The sequence below is a fragment of the Bos mutus genome, chromosome 18 (assembly GCF_027580195.1).
Source record: "Bos mutus isolate GX-2022 chromosome 18, NWIPB_WYAK_1.1, whole genome shotgun sequence".
Lineage (NCBI taxonomy): Eukaryota > Metazoa > Chordata > Mammalia > Artiodactyla > Bovidae > Bos > Bos mutus.
In genome coordinates, this window is record NC_091634.1 from 7,708,638 (window position 1) to 7,719,269 (window position 10,632).

Consider the following 10,632-nt stretch of genomic DNA (forward strand, 5'->3'; position numbering starts at 1 on the left):
TGGAAATAGCTGTGATTTCTAGCAGTAGGATAAGAGATTCCAGAATAAACAAAGTTACAGGTATTGCCAATACGACACAGGTATTGCTAATGTGGGTTGTCACCTACATTCGTAACTATATGAGTTATCCACTGATATGGAGTAAACCTCTGCAAAACTCGGTAGCTTAAAACAATAGCAATCATTTACTTTGCTCTTGAATCTACATTTGGGGTGGGGCTCAGTGGAAACAGCTCATCTCGGATCCATGAGGCAACAGGTGAGACAGCTCCTCTGGGAGTCGGGGAACCCATTATCAAGATGGCTCACTCACCTGGTTGGCAAGTTGGAACTGGCTGTTGGGCAGCAGCTCAGCTGGGACGGGGTAGGGGGACCTCAAGACCTCCCCATGCAGCCTTCTCCACGCACTTGTGGGCTTCCTCACAGCATGGACGCTGAGTTCTAAGAGTTTGTCCAGAGAGAACAAGGCAGAACTAAGTACATGGCATTTTTATAACCTAGCCCCAGAGCTCACATAACATCACTTTCATTGAACCCTATTGGGCAAGGTAGTCAAACAGGCTCAAGGGAGAGAGACACAAACTTCATCTTTTAATGGGGAAGTGGCAAGATCTTGAAGATCTTACTTTTTAAGTTAAGCCCCCAGGCAAGAAAGATGGTGAACACTGGACTCAGTTCCTTGGCCTCTATCCAATGACAGAGGCCCATCTTTGTACAAAATTGGAAGGCCTGTCTACAGAGGCCTGTCTCTGTGTTTTCTGCAGAAAATACAACCCGCCACAAAAACAGAATGAAATGTTGGATTTTAGTTGGAGGTTACTGAAAAGAAAGATGCAGTTTCTTTTTCTTTTTTTAAAATAAAAAAAAAAAAAAAAGATAAAATAATTTTATTTTGCTATTGATTTTTGGCTATGCTGGGTCTTTGATCCCGCAAGGGCTTTACTCTAGTTGCAGCGAGTGAGGCCTACTCTGTTGGGGCTTTCCTTGTAGCTCAGTCGGTAAAGAATCTGCCTGCAGTGCAGGAGACCTGGGTTCGATCCCTGGGTCGGGAAGATTCCCTGGAGAAGGAAATGGCAACCTACTCCAGTATCCTTGCCTGGAAAACCTCATGGACAGAGGAGCCTGGTGGGCTGCAGTCCATGGGGTCGCAAAGAGTCAGGCGTGCCTGAGTGACTAACATTTGCTTACTTTAGGCCTGCTCTGTAGTGGTGTATGGGCTTCTCATTGCAGTGGCTTCTCTTGTTGCGAAGCACAGGCTCTAGGGGCCCAGGCTTCAGTAGTTGGGGCTCCCAGGTTCTAGATCACAGTCTCAATAGTTGAGGCGGACAGGCTTAGTTGCTCCAAGGAATGTGGGATCTTCCCGGATCAGGGATCAAATCTGTGTCTCCTGCATTGGCAGGCAGATTCTTTACCACTGAGCCACCAGGGAAGCAGGCGATCTCTTTTCCTTATCCAAGTTCACGGACTCCATAAATTCTATCTCCAAATCTTTTGAGGGTCCCTGGGCCCCAGGCAATTCTAAAAAGTGACTGCTGGGAGGGGTCCAGATAACCTGTGTGTGCATGCGTGCTAAGTCGCTTCAGTCGTGTCCGACTCTTTGCAACCGCCTGGACGGTAGCCCACCAGGCTCCTCTGTCCATGAGATTCTCCTGGCAAGAATACTGGAGTCGGTTGCCATGGCCTCCTCCAGTGGATCTTCCCCACCCGGGGATCAAAACTGTGTCTCCTGTGGCTTCTGCATTGCAGGCAGATTCTTTACTGCTGAGCCACCAGGGAAGCCCCCTTACATAGCCTACCTTGCTTCAAAGTCTCCCATGGCTCTCTTCTGCCCAGAGTACAGAGGGCAAGGAACTGAGTCCAATGTTCAGGATCTTTCCTGAGTGGGCTTAACTTAAAATGCAGAGATTTATTGTTCAACATCAATTCTCTCCTTCCTTAGTCGTACGTAGAACTCCAGTTTTGTCTGAGACAGAAATGCGCTCACCTAAAATGCATCATTACCAACCTCCCTTGCAACTGGTGGTCAATGAGATTGTTTATTTTTATTATCATTATTATTGGCGCATGTGGATCTTAGTTCCCCAACTCAGGGATCAACCCATGTCCCCTGCAATGGAAGCATGGAGTCTTAATCACTGCACCACCAGGGAAGTTCTCTCTCACTGTATTTATTATTCTGCAACTTGCTTTTTTCAGTCAACAATACATCTTAGAGCTTTTCCTCTGTCAGTCCATGGCTCTTTCTCATTTCTTTAAACAGGTGTATAATATTTCCTGGGATAGATGCACCCCTATTTATTAACCTACCGGTGAACATTAAGGTAGCTTCCAATTTTTGTGGCTTTTACATACATGATGATCAAAGACAAATAAATAAATGATAGGCAGACAGTATCTCCATGGTGGAGCTGATGCTTCAGATTCTGTAGGCAGACCTAGCTCAGTGGTATAAAGAATCTGCCTGCCAAAGCAGGAGACCCGGATTCAACCCCTGATCTGGGAAGATCTCACATGCTGCGGAAAAACGAAACCCGTGGGCCACAACTATTGAGCCTGTGCTCTAGAGCCCGGGAGCCACAACTACCGAAGCCCATTCATCCTAAAGCCTACGCTCTGCAACAAGGGGAAGCCACCAGGATGAGAAGCCTGCGCACCGCAGCTAGAATTTAGCCCCTACTCTCCTAGAGAAAACTGAAAAGCCCACACAGCCATGAAGACCAGTGCAACCAAAAATGAAAATTAATAAATAAAAAAAATTTTTTAAAGCAATGATTGGGACTTCCCTGGTAGTCCAATGGTTAAGACTCCGAGCTGCCACTGCCCGGGGCCCAGGTTGGATCACTGGCCTGGGACCTAAGATCCCACATCCTGCAGGGTGCAGCCAAAAAAGAAAAATAAATCAATGAACTATTGATACATTCAATAGGATGATTGCACCTCAAAATCATTGCTCTGTGCAAATGAAGAACTCTATAAAGATACAAACTGTACGATTCCATTCAGTGCTCTAGAACAGGCTACATTAATAAACAGTGAAAGAAAACAGACTAAGGGTTTCCTGGGGATGGCGGATTGACCGGGAAGGGGTGCAAGGGAATTTCCTGGGATACACAAACAGTGTATATCTTAACTGGGATATTGAGCTGGCACAAGTGTATTCATTTGTCAAAGCCCATCAGACTGTACTCATAAGACCTGTGTATGTGACTGTAGGTAAATTACAATACACATAAAGGTGAAGTGCAGGTGGAAGGTGAGAGGAAAGTTCAAAAGGGAGGGGATATATGATACCTGTGGCTGATTCATGTTGATATATGGCAGAAACCAACACAACATTGCAAAGCAATTATCCTTCAATTAAAAATAAAAAAATTTAAAAAGCAAAGTGCGTGCCAAGTTGCTTCAAAGTCGGGTCCAATTTTCTGCGATCCTATTGACCGTGGCCCACCAGGCTCCTCTGTTCATGGGATTCTCCAAGGGAGAATACTGGAGTGGGCTGCCGTGACCTCCTCCAGGGGATCTTCCCAATCCAGGGATCGAACTCATATCTCTTAATGGCCCCTGAATTGGCAGGTAGGTTCTTTACCACGAGTGCCATCTGGGAAGCCCAAAAGTAAAATGAAATGTTGTTATTAACATTGCTATCCCTGGGGACTTCCCTGGCAGTCCAGTGGTTGGGACTCCATGCTTCCACTGCAGGGAGCACAGGTTCGATCCCTGGTGGGGAACTAAGATCCCACACACCACACGGTGCAGCCAAGGATTGAAAAAAGAAAACACTGCTGTCCTGGCCGCCTCCTTCTTTATGCCCATGCCAACTTGTTGGCTGGCATGGAGACCTATTTGTTTGCCAAATGAATGAATGAGTGAGTGAGTGAGTGGATGAGGACTGAGGCAGCACCCTGGGTGCATGGAATATTCCTCCTCAAGCCCTTCAGTTTTCTAGAGGAGGCGGCTGGGTGGCCTCCCACCCTGATAACTCTTTCCAAGGCCCCTCCCCTCCCCCAGTAGACCCCTCAGCTCCTCGGCTCAACAGTCGGAGACTTTCGACAGCCTCACCCCTGCACATTGCTCCCCTCCCACTCCAGTCTCACTTCTTTAATCACTAGACACACAATCCTCCAGCGCCTTCTGTGTGCAGGTACTGCAGAGAGAGCTGGCAACAAGACAGGCAAAGACTGTGCCCTCGGGAGCTCCATAATCAAACCTGTAGCCTGATGTCAGGCAGAACTAACCCCACTGAAGAAAGACGAATTGGACTAAGGGCCTGGGGAAGGCAATAACTGGGGCTGCAGCTCTGGTGGCCGGGGAGGCTGCTCTGGGACATCCACACAGGGGCAGAGGCTGGACTGAGACAAGGGCATTAACTAGGGCATTCCCTAGAGGAAAAAAGTAGCCAGCGCAAAGGCCCTGGGGCAGGTTCCTACTTTCATAGTGTATTCAAGAAATAGGAATGAGGCCAGTGTGGCTGGAGGGGGAGGGAAAGAGGGTCAAAGGTGAGAAGTATTGAGGGGCAGACTATTTAGGGCCTTTGGGCCAAGGAAAGGAATCTGGCTTTTACTCCAAGTGAGATGGGAGCCAAGGAGAAGGGATGTGAGCTGACTTAGGTGTTAACAGGCTTCCTGGGCAAGAAGAACATGTAGAGGAGGCAGGGAGGGCCAAAGTAGAAAGCCTGTTGAGCTGGCTACTGCAATAGTCCAAGCAAATCATGATGGTATTTGCAGAGGTGAGGAGAGTTGATCAGGCTCTGGGAATATTTTGAAAGCAGAGCCAGCTGACAGATCAGATGTGGGGGTGTGAGAAAAAGACAGGAGTCAGTGATGACTGGGAGGTTTTCGGCCTGAGCCACTGAGCTGGGGCGGCAGGTGGAAGTTTCCTGAATGTCCCAAGCTGTTTCACACCTCCAGGCTTTTGTGCACTCCATCCCCCTGAGTCTGGAATGCCCTCCTTTTTCCACTTCCCACCCCAGTCTCAGCCTCGCCCCCGCTCTCATCACAGCTGAGCCCAAATGTCACCCTCTCTGGAAGCTTCTTTTGGAATGTTCTAGGCTCCACACGGTGTGCCCTCCGGCGTCCCCATAGTACCCTGCACTTCTTTCCCCAAACGGATGATCAGAGTTTATTTGCCAGCATCTCTCGTGCCAAGTGGGCGACACTGGAGGGACTGAGGAGGGGCCATGGCTCTAACCCTGCAGCAAGTGCATCAAAAGGAAATGAACTTGAATTCTTTCCTTCATTCAGTACATATGTCACATGCCAGGGACTCCAGTAGGCGCTGAGTAGTGAGCAGGGAACAGGAGAGGCAGGTCTCTGCCCTCATGAGTCTCTAGGGAGAGAGGTGACAATAACCCAAGCAAAGAAGTGAAAGATTTAGGGATTTCCTTGATGATCCAGTGGTTGAGAATCGCCCTGCAATGCAGGGAACGTGGGTTCAATCCCTGATCAGGGAACTAAGATCCCACATGCCATGGAGCAATTATGCCTACACGCGACAACTGGAGAGTCTGTGAGCCACAACAAAAGATCCCGTGTGACACAATGATGCCGCCACGTGCCATGATTAAGACCTGATGCAGCCAAATAAATAAATAATAACTATGTTTTAAAAAAAATGAAAGATCTGGTGTGCCATAATGGTGATGTGATGGAGAAAAAAGCAGGATTCCATGTGTGAGACGGGGGAGGTGCAGTCATTCATAAGGTGATAGGGAGGCTTCACAGACTCACTGAGGAGGTGACATTTGAATATGGATCTAAAGGAGGTGAGGAAGGAGCCCTGTGGCCTTTGGGGAAGAGCAAACAGCAAGTGCAAAGGCCCTGAGGTAGGACTGTGCTCAGAATATGGGAGGAGCTTGAAGGAGGCCAGGGTGGCCAGAGCCACTGAATAGGGGGTAGACATCCAGAGAATGGAAGGGGAGGGACCGTCCCAGCAGGACCTTAGGGGCCACAGTGAGGACTTCACTTTTACTCCCAGTGAGATGGGAGGCACAGAAAGTCTCCAAGGAGGAGCGAATGGATCTGATTCAACTTTCAACAGGATTGCCATAAAAATAACAATGGACATTTGCTGAGCACTTCCTACTAACCAGGAAAACGTGAGAAGTTTCTGCAAGTGGTGTTGACAGAAGGCCCGTTGTCTAGATGGCTAAGCCACCTTTGTGGGCCTTCTAGATCCTTCCTTTCCTCTCAGCCCACACCATGCCCAAGACTCATACAGTCTCCCACCAAAACATAGCCTGAAGCTTTTTTTTTTTTCCCAAAGCAATTTTTCAACAACTTTATGGACACAGAATTCACATACCGTACAATTCAGCCATTTAAACTGTACAGTTCAGGCAATTCCCTGGCAGTCCAGTGATTAGAACTCCATGCTCTCATACTGCCAAGGCCCCAGGTTCAATCCCTGGTGGGGAAAGGAAGATCCCACAAGTCACGCGGTGTGGCCAAAAAAAATTTGAATTAAAAAAATAAATAAATTGTATAGCTCAGTGGATTTTAGTATGTTAATCACATTGTACAACTGTCACCACAATCAGATTTAGAATATTTTATCACTCAAAGAAACTCCTTAGGCACACCCCCATCCCAGCCCCAGGCAACTACTAATCTACTTTGTCTGATTTGTCTATCCTGGATAATTCCTGTAAATGGAATTCTACAGTATGTGGCTATTTGTGTTATCTGACTTCTTTCATTCAGCATAATATTTTCAACATTCATCCATGTTGTAGCATCTGTCACTGATTCAATCCTTTTGGTTGCTGAATAATATTCCACTGTATGAAGGTCGCCTGTTTTGTGGATCCATTCATCAACTGATGGACATTTGGGTTGCTCCCACATTTTGGTTGTTATGAACAAGGCTGCTATGAACGTTCTCATGCAAATGTTTGTGGGGACATGTGTTTCCATTTCTCTGGGGAGATACCTAAGGGGAATTCCTGAGCCATATGGTAATTCTGTGTTTAACTGTTTGAGGAAATGCCAGACTGTTTCAGTGCCTGCAATCTTCCCACCAGCAGTGTATGACGGTTTTGATTTCTCCACATCCTTGTTTGTTGCCATTGTTTTTTTAAAAAAATTTTATTTATTTGGCTGCATTGGGTCTTAGTTGTGGCATGTGGAATCTAGTTCCCTGAAAAGGGATCGATTCCAGGCCCCCTGCATGGCAAGTGCGGAGTCTCAGCCACTGGACCACCAGGGAGGACCCTCTCCACATCTTTGTCGACACCTGTTACTGTCTTGAAGTGAGCTGCTCCTCTCTGCCTCCACTGCCAGCAGCCATCTCTCACCTGGACTTTGAAGTCACGTCCTCCCTGTGTTCCAGGTTCCACCGTCAGTCTCTCCCCACACCACAGCCGGAGAAAGCCTGTCAACACCAGGGTCAGAGCCTGTCCCTCCCCTGCTAAGAGCTCTTGCCCTGGTGTTTATTGACTGATAAATCCAAATTGCTCACCGGGCTTGGCCCCTGTAGCCAGGCCCTGCTCAGTCTCTCTCTCCAGTTTACTCATTGCTCATGCCCCCATTTCCTGCTCATTCAGATCTAGCCACATCAGCCTCCTATGCACTTCTTGATGCCCCAAGGGCCGCCCCGCCTCACCACCCCCAGCACTCTCTCTGTCCTAGTACTCTCTGCACTGCCCTCCTCTAGCCTCTTTCCTTCCCCTCGCAGATCTGGGCTTTACTGTGACCTTTCCAAAAAAGTCTCCTCGGACTCCTCCGCCAACCTAACAACTCCTCTCTCCCAGGCTCTTCCTTACCGCGTTTAGCACTGTTACAAGTTGCGTGACTATTTGTCAGACAGTCTGCCCAATGGCCGCCTCCACCTTAGGAAGAGTCCCATGAGGGTGGTTGACCATCAGTGCCTGGCCTGCTACGTTGGTGTTGCTTAGTTGCTAAGTCATGTCCAACTCTTTGTGGCCCCACGGACTGTAGCCTGCCAGGCTCCTCTCTCCATGGGATTTTCCAGGCAAGAATACTGGACTGGGTTGCCATTTCCTTCTCCAGTCCCTCCCCGACCCAGGGACTGAACTCACGTCTCCTGCATTGGCAGGCAGATTCTTTACCCACTGGGCCATCTGGGAATCCCCCTTGTTTCTTTTACTGTGACCCATAATGGTGGTGGGGGGGGGAGGAATCTATATCTATATCTGTATCTATAGCCTCCTGTCAGAAAATAAAAGTTTCATACATGGGTATTTCCCCTGCATGTTCTAGATTATTCTATTTATTTTTTTTCAAAAAATTGGCCTCAGCCAGAAAGCTTGATGTCAGCCCCTGGTAATGGCTCCCTGTTCATAGTTTGAAAATCTCTAGCAGACCTTCTATAAGCCCCTCTGACACACATCCACCCACCCCCCCATCAAAGGCAGGAAATGGGTTTGACTGGTTACATGTTGCACCCGCAAATTCTGGCATAGGTCCTGGCTGAGCACAGTGGGTTTAATGAACGTTGAGTGAATAAATGAACTGAGAGCAAGCCAGGGCCAGAGTTAGGACTGCAATCCTGCCTGTACCGCTCCCTAGGACTCAAGAATTCTGACCACCTCGTTTGCAAAGATCCAGGCAGCGTAGCCCCAGCTCCTACTACTTCACCCACCCTCTGCTTCTGGGATTGGAGGTTGCGAGGGGGGAGAAGACATTAACCTGAGCCTCCCTTCTGGAGGAACCAGAACTCCATTTCCCGTAAGCCTCAGGGATGGGACTACATTTCCCATAAGCCTCTGCTCCCGCAAGAGTCTATGCCCTTCAGCCACAGGGGCAGATAATTGCATCTTTCCTCATCCCCCAGCCCCCAATTCCGAACTCTCTATCTGCATATGGTCAGTCCACCCTGAAGTGCTGGTCCCGGCACCCCCTCCTTCCCACCCTTCCTGGTGTGATGAACCTGCCTCAGTTTCTCCAAAGAGCGCCCCCTCCAAGAGGGCTCATTGAACCCCTCTCCCTCCCCTTCCCCTGGGGTTGCCAGTCCCAATTGCGCTGGCTGCGTTTGGGACCCGCCGGTCCTGGACACCTGCTGGGGAACGGGGGCAGGGGCGGGCCGCGCTGGGGATGGGGTGTCTGGGCCGCCTCCGCGGTGTGCAGTGAGGCTGCGCCTGCGATGCGCAGCTCGGGCCCAGCCTCAGCGGAGAGGGACGCAACGCAGGGGCTCAGGGACTACAGAGAAGTCCGCGCGCAGGGTGGGCGCCCGTGCTTCCGGTGTGTCTGCAGCTCGGGGTGCTGTGCGGGGGTGGGGGTGGGGGAGTGTGACCCCGAGACGGCGGCGGCCTGGCACGTGATGTGTGCGTCCTTGTCTGTTTTGTCTGTGTCCCTAAGGGACCGAGTTCCAGTCCCCACTCAGCCACTTCCCGGCTGTGTGCCTTGGGGCAGATGTCTGCACCTCGCCTTGTTTCCTCATCTGTACGATGGGAATGATAAAAGAGTGTGTCTCGGAGGGCAGTTGTCAGGATTTAAAAGTAATATGTGTAAAGCGCTGAGAACAATGCCTGGCGCAGTTAATGCTCCTAAGAATAAATAAATTAAATAAACTATGATCATGAATCTTCTGTATGAGGCTAGCACCTCTGGTTGTGTAAAGGTTGCGCAAACTCATAGGAAATGTGGGTATTTGTGATGCGTGTGTCTGTGTGTGTGTGTGTGTATGTGTTCTGTATGTGTGTGTGTATTTGTGTATGTAATGTGTGACTACACTGGGGTAATGTGTTTTTTGTAACCTTGTGTGAAATTTGTATACATTTGTGACGTGTGTGTCCATGTGTGTTAAGGTATGTGATGTATCTTTGTGTATCTATGTGTTCAGTGTGTATGCCTGTGTTGCCTATGTGTGTTTCTGTACGTATAATGTGCGTGGCTGTGTATATGTGTATGTGATATGTGTGTATCAGTGTAATGTATTTGTGTGTATTTTTGTACATGATTTGTGTAGCTTTGTATATTCTTTGTAGTGTACATCTATACCCATGGGTGAGTTGTGCTTGTATATGTGTATCTGTGTATGTGACTTGTGTCTCTGTATTCATGTGAATGAAATGTGTCTGTGTGAGAGATGTGTATCTCTGAGTCTGTGTTGTGTATTTGTGTGTATTCGCATATGTGATATGCATGTCTCTCCTTGTATCTGCTGTGTATCTGTGTATATTTGTGCACGGGATACTTGTGTCTATGTTAGTGTGTATCTTGTGTGTGTCTCCATGCAAATGATGTCTGTGTCTGTGTGTGTGATGTGTGTGTCTGTGGGTCTTCTTTGTTGCCCATTTGTTTGTGGAATGTCTGTGTTCGTGACTTTGTGCCTTGGTGTGTCACCATGGTGTCTGCGTGGATCTTTGTGGTGTGTGTGTCTATGGAGTTGGGGCTTTACTTTGTCTGTGGCATGTGTGGGTCTTTGTGATGCGCTGACGTTCCTGCGTGGCCGGGTGCATCTGTGCCGGGGGCCGGCCTGCCTGTGCGTGCTTAGTGCAGCCCATCATCCCTGCGTCTTTGTGTGTGACGTGTACGTGTCTCCGTCTGCCGAGCGCTGTCCACCTTTGTATGTGCTGTGCTTGTCTGTGAGGGTCTCTGCGACGTGGGTCAGCCATGTGTGGGCTGCGTGTGCCTGTCTGACATCTGCATCTTGGCGCGGAGCACACGTGTCCGT

The 10,632-nt window shown here is 48.9% G+C and overlaps 1 protein-coding gene across 1 annotated transcript in view; it reads right to left on the reverse strand.

Moving 5' to 3' along the window:
- The window catches only part of SULT2B1 (sulfotransferase family 2B member 1), an 84,209-nt gene that overhangs the window by 59,524 nt on the left and 14,053 nt on the right, over positions 1–10,632 (reverse strand). Inside the window, exon 2 of the mRNA XM_070387395.1 lies at positions 314–441. The gene's annotated coding sequence lies outside the window, so the exon portion shown is untranslated. The remainder of the gene's footprint in view (positions 1–313; positions 442–10,632) is intronic.